Raw genomic sequence first — 19,452 nt, forward strand, 5'->3', positions numbered from 1 at the left:
GCCGAGGAGCTCATTTGAGACTCGCACCAACTTCCTTTCCTTCGCCCACGTGGCTCTATTTTAGGGCTTTGGGTACTCTTATTTTAGAGTTGGAGTAGGGAATATATTCCAGTATAGTCAGACAGTGTCTGACATAGTAGCGGAGCGATGCTCGTGTAGCAGAGCAGTGCTCGAGGCTGTGGAGCTGCAGCAGGGGTGTGCCCTTAGTTACGGGATAGTCGCAATCAGTGGGCTGACGATGGACGCAGGTATAGCTATGGTCTCCTTAAAATATTTAGGAGTATGCAATAGCTTAGTTAAGGCTTTTAGAGCTTAATTAATGATGCATGAATATTTGCATTGTAGAGTTGATGATAGGCTGGGAACCTAGAGTGGGACTGCTAGGACTGCCTGAAGTAAGGTACGTAAGTACTGACTGAGATAGCCAGCGGGTTTTGCATGCTTATATGTTGCATTTGTGTGTCATATTATTATGAAGCATGTGCATATCATATTGTGCCTGTCCATCTTTTGAGATGAGCCATGTAGGGTCACTCAGCCCTGTTTGGACGGTTGATGTCTAGTGCTTTGGCTGGTACTAGCATCTAGGGGGCACGGTCCACGTCTGTTAGGAATGAGCAGTGTACGCAGGGTTAGCTCCCCGGGTTGTACCACTCATGTTCTAGGCGCCATTACTGAGCAGTTGTATACAGTTATCCCAGATATGAATACCCTGTCATTTGCATGCATCATATTTGTATGTTTTACCCGTGCTTTCGTATTGAGCTTAGAGCTCACGTTCAGTATTTTCTATGTACCTGGACACCCTATTTGACGTGGACGGTGTAGGTGCAGGATCAAGCACTAGGAGCTTGGAGTAGCCAGTGACCAGTGAAGACATCAGGATTAGCTGTAGGTTTTGCCCCTTTAGGCTTATTTTTGCGATTGAGTTGTATAATCGAATTTATTTAACCGTTTGTATTCTGTCGGTCTGCTTTTATTTAAGTCTTCCGCATCGATTTAATTTAATGCATGCTTAGTTATGCTCTTAACTCTGAGTAGGTAGTGGATCCGGGTTGGGTCGCTACATTTATTGGTATCAGAGTGCATGCATGCAAGAGACTTGGGATATAGTATTAAGACTTTGGGTTATCCTTATAGGATTGATGAGACCTTGGAATAGGTGATGATGCGGCGATTAGTTTGCCCAGAGACTAATCATCATCGGCAGGAATTATGAAGATTTGACTTATGGGATTCCATCAAGTGCAGACAGGAGTGATGGATCGTGTCCGAGCGTTCGGACTTCTAATCATGTGGATCCTAGCTTTGGATCGAGTACCGGATGCCAGAGGCAGTAGTAGAGGATTGGTGGGGACTTACTTGATGCTTGCATCTGTACAGTCATTACCATGATGACACTACTTTGAAGATTCTCCAGTCATAGTTGGAGAGATTGTCTGATAAACCTTTACCAGGGAATGCCTCGAGTGCCTAAGGCATGACAAGTTTCGAGCGTAAGGTCATTAAACTCATGCGAAACATAGTTTTGCCGGTATGCTTGTATCGATGCATTCGGTAGGAAAACGGGAAAATTCATGTTCAAAAGCATGATTTGGTTACAAGAAGAAAGTTGACGGTAGATCGTGAGTAGAAGTGGTCGACTGACAGGCACTGACGCAGATCATAGATGGTTAGCGAGCTCGAGTTATTTTTCTGGAGTCTTGGCAGGACGAGATACCGAGAGGATTGGTCGGGAGTATGCTTGCATCGATGAGTGTGTCAATTAGAAGCTTCATGCTCAAGAAACGAAGAATAGTACAATGATTTAAATATTGTATTGTTGTAATTGTAAACAGTATTTCAGTTGTAATGAATCATCATACTATGGTTGTATCATTTCAAGTTTGATTGTACATTTCATTGTATTTTGAATACTGTATGTATTACATGAGATTGTAATAAAGAAAATTATACATAACTTGAAGCAATGATACATGTTTTATTTATCCCGCAATTCATGGATGATTGCATGATTGTGCGAAAGTTTGGCGTGATTTTAGTTGATTAGTGTTCAACTATTGTAACTCATGGAAATCGAGTAGGCCAACTGCGACAGTGTGACGTGTGGTTAGTCTAGGCGTTTTCCTAGGATTGACCTAGTTAGTCAGTGAATTAATATAGTGCCAGCAATGAGTGGACTCATCTAGAGGCATTAAGATTATTGTTCGGTTTAGAACATTGGACTTTGTTCTAGGTTGTTTCCTTAGAACAGTAAGCTGTTTGACCTTCGTTAGGTTGAGACTTGTAATGATGGGTTTTCATCGAGATGCCAGGTCCAGTATATGCCGAGAGTTGTGGGCTATGACCATGACTAGACGTGATGGAGCGCGACCCTATGCCAGTGTTACTCTGAGAGTACTCCTTGTACTTCAGAGGGTACCTAAGAGCCTTTGTGCTTCAGGAGATGGCGGTGGGAAGACTACTCAGTCTAGGGATTTGGTGACAGTCACGACGAGGTATGACCTTGGATTAGATATCAGGTTTGATATCGATGGTTCGATATCGTCTGGTGTTCCAGAGATATAGTTTGAGTATTCTGCTCTTGTGAAAAATACTCGCAAGCATACGAGTGTCAAGTTTTAATATAGTGAAAGAGAGAGTGTCGATCCCACAAGGAGTAATTTGAAAATATTCAATACTTGTAATTAAAATAGTCTTAATTTTATCCAGAAAATCAAACTTTGGAAATTTGCTGAACAATTAAATAAATAGTAAAGTTTGTAAAACGCGCACACACACAATCCTTAAAAGATTATCAATCAGAGAGAAATAGTCTAGAGGTTTTGATTTCACCTGGCTCGACAATATTTATTCCTAATTAATCTATTTTCATGAGTTCATTTCAATTAATAACCAAGAACACATAGATTATACTATTTTCCTCTCCCGAGTATCAAATAGAATGTATCAATCACAGATGGATTCCAATATCCCTATTAAAAATCTACTAATTGTAATGATATGTGTAAAACAATGTTCTTTCTAGGCTCTATTAAAGTTATAAGCTATCCCGAGTCATGTAAACAATTAATAGTGTGAATTCTATTGATCTTATTCTAAATCCCCTCTCCCGAATGCCGGATTCTGAATAAATATGACAAATCAATTTATGGCCAGTAAATTGAAAAGACTTTCAAAACTAGAATCACAATTAATTTAGAAGAACTCAATTCATTAAAATCAATAATTCATAAATATGTCTTGACTAGGCTACATCAACCTCTAGACATAAAAATTTTAGTTCATAATAAAATTCATAGCAACACAAATCATGTTTAAGAGTTCAAACATCAATTCAACGATCAAAATAAATAAATAAAGAAGGAATAACAAAGTCGTAGTTTTTCTTCCGTGTCCGGTCGAAAAGTCTTCGTCTTCGTTCCAAGCAATCTTCAAATCTTGATCTCCAAAAATCTCACGAAAGTGCTCTCAAGATTATCTTGTGTATTGGCGGCTGATCGGTCTTCATTAGGTCTGAAAAATCCCTTAAATACTCCCCTAAAATTCGTCCAAACACATTCCAAAGATATCCAAAAGTTTTCAAAATTACACAAACACCTCGTCACACATACAGTGATGCGCGGGAGCTCCACCCTCACGCGCGGGCGCGCATAGTCTTCTGTCCCGATAATTCAAATAATTCACTCAGCGTGGGCGCGCGTCAGTCATGCGCGGGCGCGCATAGACTTCTGGACATTTTTCCCTCTTCGCTTCAGTTGACGCGCGGGCGCGCCAGATCCAGGCGCGGGCGCGCATGGAGTTGTAACGCCCCGTTTTTTTCTTAAATGAGTTTATTAGAGTTAATCGGAGATAACAGATTTCTCGAGCCGATTTGATTTTGATCAGGGTACTTTTTGCAAATTTTGGAAATTTCAGGGACTAAAACGCAAATATTATTTTTGATATATTATCTACACTTGGAATTGATTGGGAAAAGTCTTCATCTTCCTCTCCAAACAGATATCTACGATTAGAGACGCCTCAAACCCTCTTCAAGCTTACAAAATCCAGTCCGAGCTCGATCCGTCCGTTAGAAATTAATTCTGAAGGCAGATTAGCGATCACTGCAGCGAGAGCTCCGTTATACCGTAAGTATTTCTCCGATCGGATATGTTTTTTTTTTCGGAGGTTGTTAGAATCGATTTAGATTCTAGTATGTTGTTCTTGGCGGAGTTCTGATCGTTTATTATCTGTCGGTTTTGATTAGAGCGACGTTCGGATTTGTTATGATTTTTGGAAGCCATTTTCGAAAATATGGATTTTGAGATTGATGGGTTTGCCTTGTTATTGTTGTTTTGGGCATTTTTATGAGGTTATATCGTTATTGAACTGCTGTCTGCATTTTCGGTTTGTTCAGTTTATAGCCGTTATGCCGTCGATTGGGAGAGTCGGTGAGTCATTATGTGATCTCATCCTCGGGATCCCAAAAGCACAGCAGCAATCCTTCGTTTATCAGATTTGATATCCCGGTTTAAAGACATGTATTTTATTACGTTGTTATTGATTTCGTTGTTGTCTTGAAAGCATGTTTATTGTTGTATTACTTGTTATGTTGCTTTTACTGGGATTATCATTCTCACCGGTTATCCGGCTGTTGCTTTGTTTTGTATGTGTACTTGGCAACAGGTGGGGCAGGACCAAGTCAGCGAAGGCCTGGTTAAAATCAAGAGGGAGAGCTAGTAGTGAGACTCGGTTTAGAAGTCGTGTCAGCATGTCTACCTAGTGATATTGGAACACGTTTAGATATCGAACTTCATCGTTATGTTGTTGTTGCATGCCCTCTACTTTGAACAGTTGTTGAACTCCATAATTTTATGTACTAGTTGGAAGAATTGAGTTGTAATTCATGTTTATGTTTTGAAGCATAGAATGGCTTGAATGGCATTGGTTAGCCTTGCTTTTGTGTTGTTATGATTATTGTTTGATTGAGTTTGAAGGAAAGGCATTTCATGTTCTGAATTTTTTTGGGCAAGGGGGGTGCGCTCGATCCTAGATTATTGCAGGATCGAGCGCGGCCCCTGTGATTTCCGAGACAGAGAGTTTCAGAAAATGGTGCGCTCGATCCTGGCTTTTTGCCGGATCGAGCACGGCACCCTGCATTTTTCTCGCCAGAGAGTTTGTAATTGTGGTGCGCTCGATCCTAGGCTTTTATAGGATCGAGCGCAGTACTGTTCATTCAAAAAAAAAATTTATTTCTACTTGTTGCCTTAACTTATAGATGGTGCATGATAATTGTTTATATTATCTTAAGAATAAAAGATTAGAACTGAGGCCTCACATTAAGTGGTATCAGAGAGTTAAGATTCTTGGTTGAACTAGAGTGAGCGGGTAGATCGTGTCTGCGTGTATTGGCTCCTCGCATGTGTTTGAATTATTTTAGCTGTATAATTAATTCCATGCGAGCATGCTTTATTGTTGAGAATTATTTGAATTACATGGTTATGTGATTTACTTTTATAAAGCATGATCTACTTGAGATATAACTGCATATGTTATCGACTGGTATCCGGTTTTTCTGAGCGGTTGTAGAGGGGCACCGGTTGTAGCGATTGAGATATCTTGTTCCCTAACCTTTTTTATTCAGATGGGTCCTCGTCGAGTGATAAACAGAAACACACCGCCAGTTATCCCTGCGACTGAGCAAGCTAGCACTGAAGTTGATCAGTTGGATGCTTCAGCAACGCCTATGGAAACCTTGCTGAAGAGGTTTCAGTCGTTCAATCCGCCGTTATTGATGGGTTCAGAAAATCCAGTTGACTGCGAGAGTTGGTTGGATGATATTGATCAACTGTTCGATTCCATTGATTACACAGATGACCGCAGAATCAGGTTAGTCATTCATCAGCTACGTGGGGTTGCTAAGAGCTGGTGGATCATGACAAAGAAAGCAATGGAGAGTAGAGGTACCGAAGTTACTTGGACTCTTTTTAAATCTGAATTTTATAAGCGGTTTTTCCCTATCTCGTATCGCAAAGATAAGGGAGCAGAGTTTGCCAATCTGAGTCAAGGGAATCTGAACATTGAAGAGTACGTGGCTAAGTTCGATAGTCTGTTGCATTTTGCACCGCTAATTGCCGGAGGTGAAGAAGCTAAGGCAGATCAGTTCATCAATGGGTTGAACCCCGACGTCTTCACGTTGGTAAACACCAACATGCCTAACAACTTTGCGGATGCCATGAATCACGCAAAGGGAGCAGAAGTAGGCTTGTGGAGGCAAAGAGGTAACCAGGTAGCACCTCAGCAACAGAGGCAGTATCAGAACCCACCATCTCAGTATCAGAATCAGCCACCACAGCATCAGAACCAGCAGCAAAGGTATGAAGGTGGAAACAGTGGGGGAAACAGAAAAGATCAGTACAAAGCAAGAGGTAAACAGTACAAGAGGCAGGGGAACAGTTCTTCTAGTTCCAGTGGTTCAAAGCAATTTGGTTCAGGACAGAGTTCTGGATCTTCAGCCATGTACTGCAGCAAGTGTGGGGGAAGATACTCACCGGATCAGTGTGTGGGAGTCTTTGGTAATTGTAACACCTGTCAGCAACCGGGACACTTCTTTAAGGTGTGCCCTCAGCGTAGCAGAGATAGAGCTCAGAGCGGAAGTTCATCTCGACCTGCAGCTCAACCCGAGAGGCAGTCTTCTGCAGTGCACTCTTTCCAGCCTCAGCAGCAAAACAGACAGGGAGGTAACTCTAGTGCGAACCAGCCTCCGAGACAGCAAGCACGTGTCTTTGCTCTGACAGAGGATCAGGCTCAGGCAGCACCTGATGATGTTATAGCAGGTAACTGTTCGATTTTTGGTTATTCTGCTCATGTCTTGATTGATACGGGTGCTTCCCATTCCTTTATCTCTGAGAAATTTGTGTTATTGCATGCTTTGCCAACTGAATTGTTGCCTACAGTAGTAGCTGTTACTTCACATTTGGGTGGAGGAATTGTTTCTGTCAGACTAGTCAGGAACTGTGAACTTTGTTTTGAGGGGAATTTATTAGAATTCGACTGTATTGTGCTTGGGTTGTCAAATTTTTATTGTATAGTCGGTATAGATGCTTTGACCAAGTACAGGGAAACAGTTGATTGTTTTCTGAAAGTTTTCAGGTTCAGACCTGAAATGGCAGACGAGTGGAAATTCTTTGGTAAGGGTTCTCGATCTAGAATTCCTTTGATTTCAGTGTTATCTATGACTCGTTTGTTACAGAGAGGTGCAGAAGGATTTTTGGTTTATGCGGTTGATGTACTGAAATCTAGCCCAACTTTGGTTGACTTACCAGTGGTTAGAGATTTTGCTGATGTGTTTCCAGAAAATGTTCCTAGATTGCCACCTATTCGAGAGATCGAATTTAGAATCGATTTGGTGCAAGGTACTCAACCTATTTCCAAAGCTCCTTATCTTATGGAACCTATTGAACTGAGAGAGTTGAAGGAGAAACTTGAGGATTTGATTGCCAAGGGATACATCAGACCTAGTGTATCGCCTTGGGGTGCTCCTGTTCTGTTTGTTCGGAAGAAGGATGGTTCTATGCGGCTTTGTATCGACTACCGTCAGTTGAATCAGGCTACAGTTAAGAACATGTATCCTTTACCCCAAATAGATGACCTTTTTGATCAGCTGCAGGGTTCTTCTGTCTATTCGAAGATTGATCTGAGGTCAGGCTATCACCAGCTGAGAGTGCGAGAGGAAGATGTTCCTAAGACCGCATTTAGAACGAGGTATGGTCACTTTGAGTTTATAGTCATGCCGTTCGGTTTGACTAACGCTCCAGCGGTTTTTATGGGTTTGATGAACCGTATCTTTCAGCGTTATTTAGATGAGTTCGTCATTATCTTTATCCATGATATTCTTATCTACTCGAAGAACCGTACTGACCATGCAGAGCACTTGAGGACCGTACTGCAGATTTTGCGAGTTGAGCAGTTGTTTGCCAAGTTGTCTAAATGTGAATTCTGGTTAGATTGAGTTGTCTTTCTCGGTCATATTATTTCAGAAGATGGGATTTTTGTCGATCCCAGCAAGATTGAAGCGGTTATGAATTGGCCTAGACCGACATCAGTACCTGAGATCCGAAGCTTCATGGGTTTAGCTGGTTATTATCGCCTATTCATCAAGGGTTTCTCGTCTATTGTCAAGCCTATTACCCAGCTGACTCAGAAGAATGCGCCTTTTGTCTGGACTGCAGATTGTGAGGCTAGCTTTGTTGATCTGAAGAGGAGACTGACCAGTGCTCCGATTCTTTCTATTCCGAAGGGTACTGGAGGTTTCACAGTCTATTGTGATGCTTCTAACCGAGGCTTGGGTTGTGTTCTTATGCAGCATAAGCATGTGGTGGCGTATGCATCGAGGCAGCTGAAACCGCATGAGACTCGTTATCCGGTTCATGTTCTTGAACTAGCTGCGATCGTCTTTGCTCTGAATATCTGGCGTCACTATCTTTATGGTGAGTCTTTCGAGATCTTTTCTGACCATAAGAGCCTTAAGTACTTGTTTTCACAGGCAGAGCTGAATATGAGACAGAGAAGATGGTTAGATCTGTTGAAGGATTTCGACTGTGAAATCAAGTATTATCCGGGAAAGTCGAATGCAGTTGCAGATGCCTTGAGCCAAAAGCTATGTTCTTTATCTCTTTCTACTATTGGTGTTTCTCAGTTGATCGATGATTGTTGCACTTCTGGTTTAGAGTTTGAAACAGATAGGGAGACTATCAGAGTGTTTGCTATTCAAGCCGAACCGAAGTTGTTTGTTGAAATCAGAGAAGCACAGAAGTCTGAGCCGAGCATTCAGGTTTCAGTAGAGAAAGTCAGATATGGGCATCAGTCTGAATTCCAGGTTAGAGATGATGCTTTGTTTGTGAATAACCGTATTGTTGTGCCTGATATTTCGGAGTTGAGGCAGCGTATTCTTCGAGAGGCTCATTGCAGTCGGTTTAGTATTCATCCTGGAGGTCGTAAGATGTACAACGACCTGAAGAACCAGTTCTGGTGGAAGAGAATGAAGAGCGATGTGGCGAGGTTTGTATCTCGGTGTTTGAACTGTCAACAAGTTAAAGCAGAACGGAAGTGACCAGGAGGTCTGTTGCATAGTCTATCTGTTCCTGAATGGAAGTGGGATCACATTTTCATGGATTTCGTCACGAAGCTACCACGATCCGTTCGAGGATGCGATGCCATTTGGGTAGTGATCGACCGATTGACGAAGTCTGCATGTTTTATTCCGTATAGAATGACGTATCGTCATGATCAGATGGCTGAGTTGTATGTTAGCAATGTTGTGAGATTGCATGGTGTGCCGAATTCGATCATTTCAGACAGAGATCCTAGATTCACTTCTCACTTTTGGCACAGTTTTCAGGGGGTACTTGGTACTCGATTACATCTGAGTATAGCTTATAATCCTCAGACCGATGGACAGTCAGAGCGGACTATCCATACGTTAGAAGATATGCTGCGAGCGGTAGTGCTAGACTTTGGCACTAGTTGGCAGGATTCTTTGCCTCTTGTCGAGTTTTCCTACAACAACAGCTTCCAAACGAGTATCGGTATGGCACCTTTTGAGGCTTGGTACGGTAAGAAATGCCGATCTCCGTTGTTTTGGGATGACTTGTCCGAGTCACCAGTTTTGGGACCGAAGATGCTTAGAGATATGGCAGAGCAGGTTAAGATCATTCAGACCAGAATGAATTCAGCTCAAGATAGACAGGCGAAGTATGCGAATGTCAGGCGTAGACCTCTGAGTTTTGATCAGGGAGACCGAGTCTTTCTGAAGATTTCTCCTTTCAGAGGCACTGTTAGATTCGGTAAGAGAGGGAAGTTATCTCCGAGATTCATCGGGCCGTACGAGATTCTCGAGAAGATAGGCGATCTTGCCTACAGACTTGCACTTCCTCCGTATTTATCTGGTATTCACGATGTTTTTCACGTCTCTATGCTGCGAAAGTATCAACCAGATATTTCTCATATCCTTCAGCCTGACGAAGCCGAGTTAGACGAGACTCTGAGCTATTTTGAACGACCGATTCAGATCCTTGATCGGAAAGAAAAGCAACTCAGAACCAAGTTGATTCCGTTGGTGAAAGTGCAGTGGAGCCGTCACGGCGTCGAGGAAGCGACTTGGGAGACAGAATCTGGCATGAGACAGCGATTTTCGGAGTTATTCGGATGACGTGAGTTCTTCTTACTTTCTTTAGTTCTTTATTCTATCTTATGAGTTGTGGTTCTTGTTGATTTGGAGGACGAAATCTCTTCTTAGTGGGGGAGAATTGTAACGCCCCATTTTTATCTTAAATGAGTTTATTAGAGTTAATCGGAGATAACAGAGTTCTCGAGCCGATTTGATTTTTATCAGGGCCCTTTTTGCAAATTTTGGAAATTTCAGAGACTAAAACGCAAATATTGTTTTTGATATATTATCTACACTTGGAATTGATTGGGAAAAGTCTTCATCTTCCTCTCCAAACAAATATCCACCATTAGAGACGCCTCAAACCCTCTTCAAGCTTTCAAAATCCAGTCCGAGCTCGATCCGTCCGTTAGAAATTAATTCTGAAGGCAGATTAGTGATCACTGCAGCGAGAGCTCCGTTATACCGTAAGTATTTCTCCGATCGGATATGTTTTGTTTTTCGGAGGTTGTTAGAATCGATTTAGATTCTAGTATGTTGTTCTTGGCGGAGTTCTGATTGTTTATTATCTGTCGATTTTGAATTAGAGCGACGTTCGGATTTGTTATGATTTTTGGAAGCTATTTTCGAAAATGTGGATTTTGAGATTGATGGGTTTGCCTTGTTATTGTTGTTTTGGGCATTGTTATGAGGTTATATCGTTATTGAACTGCTGTCTGCGTTTCCGGTTTGTTCGGTTTATAGCCGTTATGCCGTCGGTTTGAGTTTCGAGATTTCGAACCCTTTGAGTTGTTGCACTTTGGCTCGTGAGTAATCGTTGTTTTTGATCATCTCTTATCTTCGTACAGATTCGTTGGAGTTTGTCGAGCCTTGTGTTAGCAGCATTTGGTCGTCGAGAGTTGGACGAAGAATGGTAAAGAGAATTACCTTGAACCGTAGTTGTTGTTTAGATTGTATAGTCTTTGATACAATCTTTTGTTGTAGCTTTTCCAGAGTTGGAACTACTGCATTGAAAGGTAAAAGCAGTCATCAAAGCGGGATAGCATACTCGGGACTGTTGGTTCTCGAGTTTCCCTTTCAAATCACATATTGCATCAATACTTGTTCTAGCATGTGGAACTTGTATTTTGGTTGTTATTTGAGTTGTTTATGTGGCTTATATTTATGTTTTGTTATGCATTCATCTTGAACCAATCTTGTTTCTAGCGAGCAGAACCGCCCCTTTTTGTTTAGACATTTGGGAACTATGATTGAGTGGCCTAGGTCATAGTCGTTTTGCCTGGTGCTAGCATACTCATTATAGTTGCTCAAAGTCTAGAGGAGTGGGATACGTGGCACCACCTCGATTGGGAGAGTCGGTGAGTCGTTATGTGATCTCATCCTCGGGATCCCAAAAGCACAACAGCAATCCCTCATTTATCAGATTTGAAATCCCAGTTTAAAGACATGCATTTCATTACGTTGTTATTGATTTCGTTGTTGTATTGAAAGCATGTTTATTGTTGTATTACTTATTATGTTGCTTTTACTGAGATTATCATTCTCACCGGTTATCCGGTTGTTGCTTTGTTTTGTATGTGTACTTGGCAACAGGTGGGGCAGGACCAAGTCAGCGAAGGCCTGGTTAACATCAAGAGGGAGAGCTAGTAGTGAGACTCGGTTTAGAAGTCGTGTCAGCATGTCTACCTAGTGATATTGGAACATGTTTAGATATCGAACTTCATCGTTATGTTGTTGTTGCATGTCCTCTACTTTGAACAGTTGTTGAACTCCAGAATTTTATGTACTAGTTGGAAGAATTGAGTTGTAATGCATGTTTATGTTTTGAAGCATAGAATGGCTTGAATGGCATTGGTTAGCCTTGCTTTTGTGTTGTTATGATAATTGTTGGATTGAGTTTGAAGGAAAGGCATTCCATGTTCTGAATTTTTCTGGGCAAGGGGGGTGCGCTCGATCCTAGATTATTGCAGGATCGAGCGCGGCCTCTGTGATTTCCGAGACAGAGAGTTTCAGAAAATGGTGCGCTCGATCCTGGCTTTTTGCCGGATCGAGCACGGCACCCTGCATTTTTCTCAGCAGAGAGTTTGTAATTGTAGTGCGCTCGATCCTAGGCTTTTATAGGATCAAGCGCAGTACTGTTCATTCAAAAAAAAAAAATTATTTCTACTTGTTGCCTTAACTTATAGATGGTGCATGATAATTGTTTATATTATCTTAAGAATAGAAGATTAGAACCGAGGCCTCACAGGAGTTCTGTCCATCTTCATCCATTCTTCAAAATCACGAACCATCAACACTTGCTTCGCCCTTTTCTTCACTCCTTTGATTCCATCCTTCATAAATTCATTATTTCCTGTATTTCCTGACATCCAACAACAACAACAACAATTTCCACGTAATGCCGCTCGAAACCAAGCAATTATCCAATAATATCAACACAAATTAAGTGCATAAAATGCACTTATCAAATCCCCCAAATCTTAAATGTTTGCTAGTCCCGAGCATAACCAATCAAGACTCAAACATAAAACATACAATACTCACTCTACAAATCAAGACCAACCAAGAATTACGATGAAACAATGGCCTTAGAAAAATATTCAGAAAATTTCATCCAATCATATCGAACTATCACTTTTTAATTTTCAACAAACACATGCTAGTGAACCTCCAATACTTACAAATCCCGCAACCCACGTTCAAAATACTCTTATCCAAATCAATTCACACTTTCATAAATCATGAGGACTTTATAAGGCAAAAGGATCAACAACAGGATAAATTACCTTTGAAAACACGCAAAAAAAAAGTTATTTCACAAAGAAACATGTACGTGTTTCGGTCAAAAATTCATATTCATTAAAAGTGTCAATCAATTATCCATAGGCTAGATTCTCGCAACCCTTCTCCACTAGTATATTAAGCAACTGTGACTCGGTCAGAAGGAATTAATTAGCTTGTAAGGCCTGGCTCATGGCTACAAATGAAGGATAAAGAATTCAAAATAAGGAGTAATTTATATTTATGCTCAATCTAACTTCAACTCCTTTTCATTCACATTTTCACACTTATATTTTTTTTCCTCACTTCAATGACTTTTCAAATTTTTTTTTTTTCAACTTCTTGCTTTCTTTCACAATTTTTCTTGTTCATGTACTACCTTTTTCATATCAATTCATCCACCACACCATTCCATTTTCACAAATAAATACTAGGAGCATCTAACATTTTAGCATTCAAATTACTCCCTTAAAGGTAGGAATTAGTGTTTAGGCTATTCAGGTAGTCAATATAGAACCTTGACAAAAAATGACGAATGGGGGTCTAATCACACGTTTACACGCATGCCATTCGATTTTCAATAAGGCACAAACAAAGTACTAGAGATAACATGTAAAAATAGGGTAGCTTGAAAGACTCAAACAAATTTAGAAAAATCGCCTAAATCATTCCTAATCACAGTTTTGCCCGTATTGCGCCTCAAAGGGTGTCCGAACTAGTTGTAGACAATCTCAATTCACAAGTAAATCACATAAATTTTAACCAGTGCAGAAAAGAAGTAATCATCAACAGGAAACGATGATTTTCAACAAGACTCAGATCATGTACCTACAGTACTCATGTATATCTTGTGAAGGCTCAAAGGGCAACTAAAGATACAATAATTTCAATAAAAATCAGGCCCAAGGATCCCAAAAATTGCCTCATTCATTTCTATGCTTGTGTGTTTTAACTCAGACTTAAGCACAATCACAGAATATGTAGGGATTCGTTCATCTCATTAATTCACCCACAAAAATTCTTTTAAATGCGATCATGGAGTTGAGATAAAAACAACCATTTGCATCATTGGCCAATGTATTTTCATTTCTTTCATGGTTTCTTGAATTTAACTCGCATCCACACCACAATTCACACTTTCCCAACCTCACACACTATACTCATTCCAAAATCCATCCCACCGCCAACACAGCACAGAAAACTAAACAAAATAAAAATCCAAAATTAAAAAGAATAAAAAAAAATGACAATAAAAAACTCAGTAACAAATTCAGCAATTTTGAAGCAAATTCAGCAAAATCCCCCCAAACTAGGTACAATCATTGTCCTCAATGATTTAAACAAGAAAAAAAAAAGGACATGTATCTCAAACGACGACTGTCAGTGGTCGTCGCTGTGGGGACCTCGGGTTGCTAATCTCATCTTAGGGCAGCTAATGATTAATTAAACAATTAATCAAACAATTAAAAGTAATAAACCAAGAGCAGAATTTTATTTTTTTTTAAATCTCAGAGCCTCGCTCGATCTGGCAAAGTCAGCCGATCGAGCGAGCAAAATATCACATTCTCGGGTCTGCACATAAATTGGCCTCGCTCGATCGGGCAAAAGCTACCGATCGAGCGACAATAAAATCGAATTTTCTGCCCATGAAAAACAGGCCTCGCTCGATCGGTAACTTTCACCCGATCGAGTGAGCCGACTTTTGCTCGAATTCTGCTGCTGATCTTTTGCTATCAAAACTTTAGTACAAGGTATATATCATCATCCAAATCAATTTTAAGCATGTTATCAAATCTAAAAACATGCATATATTCATATACGGAGTCTCTGGCATCAAAACATGCGTTGAATACATCAATTCGAATAACATAATAGACATTAATTGAGTAAGCTACACAAAGACTCAAATGTGAGCTTCAAGTCTATAAGTTCATATCAAGTTTGATGCTATCTAACTACCATTCTTCTGCTTAAAACCCGAGTCCACACTTGCTAAGTCTTGCTCCCGAGCTATCAATTTCGTCTCAACAAAGCTCGTGCCCCATCTGTTGCAATGCACACATACAAAACAAAGCAACAACCGGATAAACTCCGGTGAGAAATCATTCTCAGTATAATCGACATATAAATGCGTTAAATAAATTCATATCAACTCTAAACATATCAACTCAAGAATAGAATAAAGATAACGCATATATCGACTCAAACTTCAAATCAAAACTCAATTTATATAGCGCGCTTATCTCAAGAATTGATTCTTATCACTTCATTGCCATCAAGATTCGTAACCGAGCTTGACATGGATATCCATCTATCGTAGCCATTCCGGGCTAGAAAATAAGGTTAACCACAACCTTGGCATAGAATCAATTCAATATACAATCATATCAAAAGCAATAAAGATCCACTACCTGTGATGGATCGACAATAACATAAGTTCTACCTCAAGAACAAGTACTTAAACAAGTATGTGGTTTGTTCGGGATAACCCAAGAATAGTCGTTCTTGAGTTTCACAGTCCCTGACTCGCGATGTCGTCATTATACCTTTCATTCTCGAGTTGACGATGTTCCACATCTGGATAGGAAGTACCACAACTCATAGCAAATCTGCTCATTCAAATAACATTCGATCTTCAAAGTAGAACAACTTCAACTATCATCATTTCTTCTTCGGTTTCAAGTTGAGGTTCTTGAGTCAATAGTCTCCTATTAAACTCTGAAACATATCATCAAAACATGCATATCAAACCTCATTCTATTCAATCATTTCAGAATTGAATCAAAATCATCAATATAGATTCAATTAACATCATTTCAAACTTCAACTTCTTCTTATTCGATATAACCCGGAGTCGTGAATCGTTAGCCTTCGAAACTCAACTAAAATCGAGAAATACAAATGCCATAACATTCATAACATCTAAAAAACTATCTCAACTCAGTTATAGGCTATCAAAACGAAGTCAAAACATCAACCGGCGGCGTAGCGATTGAAAATAGGGAACCGACGCGGTATCGAATTCATTTCTAATCAACTCAATCATTCGTATCACTTATATAAGCTGAATTCATCATTCAATTCATCATATCAGCAGCTATAATCACATGTTAACAAGTCAGAAACATGCTGAAACCATGACAAGTTAGTTTCTTAATTCATTTCCAATCCGACTGCGATATCGAACGGCATACGAACTCAAAAACACAACATAGTTTTATAATCTGATCTCTGCCATATTTCATTCTTCAAAACATGCCAAGATAACAAAATACTTACATCAAATCGAATCCCTCATCGCAAGGATTCCATAACATCTTTTGGAATTGAAATCGGACGAGCGGATCAAAAGTTATCGACATTTGAAAATCGAAAAGCAAAAGAAATGGAAGAGGGTTCGAACTCCCCTGTTCACTTTCTGAATTCTGAAGTTTCTTACAAATTATGCACGTGTACAAGCTTAAAAATCTGATTAAATCGGATATGTATAGCTTAATTGCAATTTAGTCCCTCAAGTCTTCAGTAATTGCAATTCAGTCCTCGACCTTCGTTTTAATTCAATTTTAATCCAAAATAATTTAAGAATATTAGAATTAAAATCAAAACTCTAAATATTCCCAAATTAAATATACTCGGATTAAAATTAAATAAATTCGGATTAAATCAATAATCCCGGCCTTTTGCACTTTAGCCCTCGAATCTTTGATATTTTCAAATCAACCCCTGATTGGGTTTTATCTTCAAAATACATCTTCTTTAATTTTCGAAATATAGAATTTAATCTCAAATTCCATAAATATTCAAATCGAATATTTATTCTATTAATTTAAGAATTCTCGGAATTTAATTCGCAAAATCCGTAAATTCTCAAATTAAATATTTTCGGCTCGGAAATTAAATCTATCATTTCCATAAATTCTCAAATCAATATTAGCCCATAATATGAAATTTAATTCTCAAATCTCATAATTAATAATTCAATATTTTCGGGTCTTACAATTCCTCCCCTCTAAGAAATGATTTCGTCCTCGAAATCGTATTTATCCAGAATATCAAATCTAATAGACTGAATGATTATCTGAAGTGATTTTCACTTCAATCATCCACTATGTATTTTGTATCTCACGTCATCTTTCAATCTCTTGTCAGATTATTACTTCGAATCTGCTTCTATTCGCTTGTAATCAGTATCTATTCAGTTGTACTTTAAGTCATTGAATCTGAGTTATTTCTTTCTTCAATCAAGGATTTGTCGAATAATCGACTTAACTCAGAATCTCGTCAATATCTATCTCATCTGAATAAAGTACATATGAAGAATCTATTGATACTTCTTTCACTTAGATACTGAACTTATTCAGTTGAGAAGAATACATTCGGTCAATGAAATCATCAATTCTGTCTGACATCTCTGTTAGTGAAATTCAGCTTTGGTGACGACTTGTTTCTTTCTCGATATCATTCTATGCTCCGCATAGAATATATATCAAGTCTACACTGTTATTCTATTCATCGCTTCAAAATCAGTATTCACATTCATATTCTGAATCTGTAAATTAAACTCTGCTCTTTCTCTATTCAGAATTGAATGATGTTTCAAGAATAACTTTTCCACTTACCGAATCAGTTTCAGCTTCAAAATTTATATCTATCATTCAATTACTAATTCTGGTTCATCTTCTCTGCTTTCATTCCATACAGATTCATATTCATCATCCTTGTGTTCCTCAAATCAAATCTGATCTGCTGTCAACAAATCAGGTCTGATCTGATATCATATACTTCAGTAGTATCATTCCAACACAAAGAATCTGATTTCTTTTCATCATATCATCATAACACTATTTCAAAATTGATTCATTAGCTGTTACAGGAATTGTAATCATCAAGTGGCAACACATCAAGACAAATAATACCGACTCAGGTATTAAAGTTCTGGGAATATTCTCAATATCTGGAAAATCAACTCAGATAATCCATCAATCGAAAAAAAATGGTATAATGCAATCACATATAACCAACTCTCAGAACATCAATCAATCAATCGATGCCACATTCTATCGAATAAATCTAAAGTCTTAATCCTGACAATAGATTTTTATCATTCCTGTAATTCATCATATCTCTATCTTCTTCACAGATCTGAATAGATAACTGTTATTCACATCTCATACAATGTATTCCACAAATCTGATTAGTCTATTTTGATTATTTCGTAATCAGAGTTTATGATATAGTCACAGAGTTCAACGTATTCAGAACTATTGATAATCGGTATCATGTCAGATAAAAATTCATTCTCGAAATTCAATTCATCTTTTCTTATTATTCTTCCACTTTAAGGATATCAAATTGCACCTTTACCTCAAAAAGTACTCAAATTATTCGGATCATCTGTATTACAATTTAATAGTAAATCAAATGTTTTAATCTGAAACATTATTTCTTGGCTTACTGTTCGTCTTACAACGAATCTAATCACAATTCAGTGATTTAATCATACAGACAAATCATCGTAGACAGTAATTTCCATCAATCTGTTCATAAATACCACCTGTTTACATCATCTATACTGTTTCATCATGGTAGTTTCGCAAAATATTCTTTCAAATCACAATCTCGTAACAATTCTGGAGTTTCTAAACTATCACTGAACTCATCTGGTCAACGATTTTCAAATTTATCGAAAACTCTCTGTACGTTTAACTTCGAAAACGTACTAATTCTGTTACTTCTATTTGCTTTATCGTCTGATAAAACAATTATCGGATGAATATTGAATTTATTGTTGTGCAATTCTTCAAATTCTGATATCTCTTTTCGGAAATATCAGGCACAATCAAATAATCAATCATAATAGAATTCATTCATTCTGATCTGAGGCTTCAATTTATATCTCTATATGGCATTCTATACTGAATTCTCATCGCTTCAGTTTACTTTTTGTGTTTCTTTCATCTTCTAAACAGTTCTAGATTGCTTTCAATCAAAAATCATTACGATTGGTCATATATTCATCTGAATATTCAAACCAAAATACACAAAAATCTGAAATCAATTGATCGAATGCCTGTTTCATTCTTCATTTCTATTTTTAATTGAATTCTAATAACTTGATCTCATCTCAATGTGCTTTAATCCTTCCAAATCAGTTCTCACCTAATCTGGATTACAGTAATTCGGACTGTTTTAGTATCTATCTCGATACTTCAAGCACATAAATTCAAAAGATCAATCAATCACGCATTCATCTCTTCTCTTCGTTCTATTTCCCAAATCTCAATTGGAAATTATATCAGTTACGAGTCATAAATATTATAATATACTGAATGTATACATCAACCAATCAGTAACTCTTGAAATTCATAATCAGGGAAACTCACTTAAGTCAAGGTCATCCACAGAACAATAATATGAATGACAATATGCTAAGTGAAAACAACTCACTAGCATCTCAACTCAAGATAAGTAGATCAAACCAGACTCTATAAAAAAATAAGAGTCAATCAAAATCGATTGAG

The sequence above is a fragment of the Henckelia pumila genome, chromosome 4 (assembly GCF_033568475.1).
Source record: "Henckelia pumila isolate YLH828 chromosome 4, ASM3356847v2, whole genome shotgun sequence".
In the NCBI taxonomy this organism is placed as follows: domain Eukaryota; kingdom Viridiplantae; phylum Streptophyta; class Magnoliopsida; order Lamiales; family Gesneriaceae; genus Henckelia; species Henckelia pumila.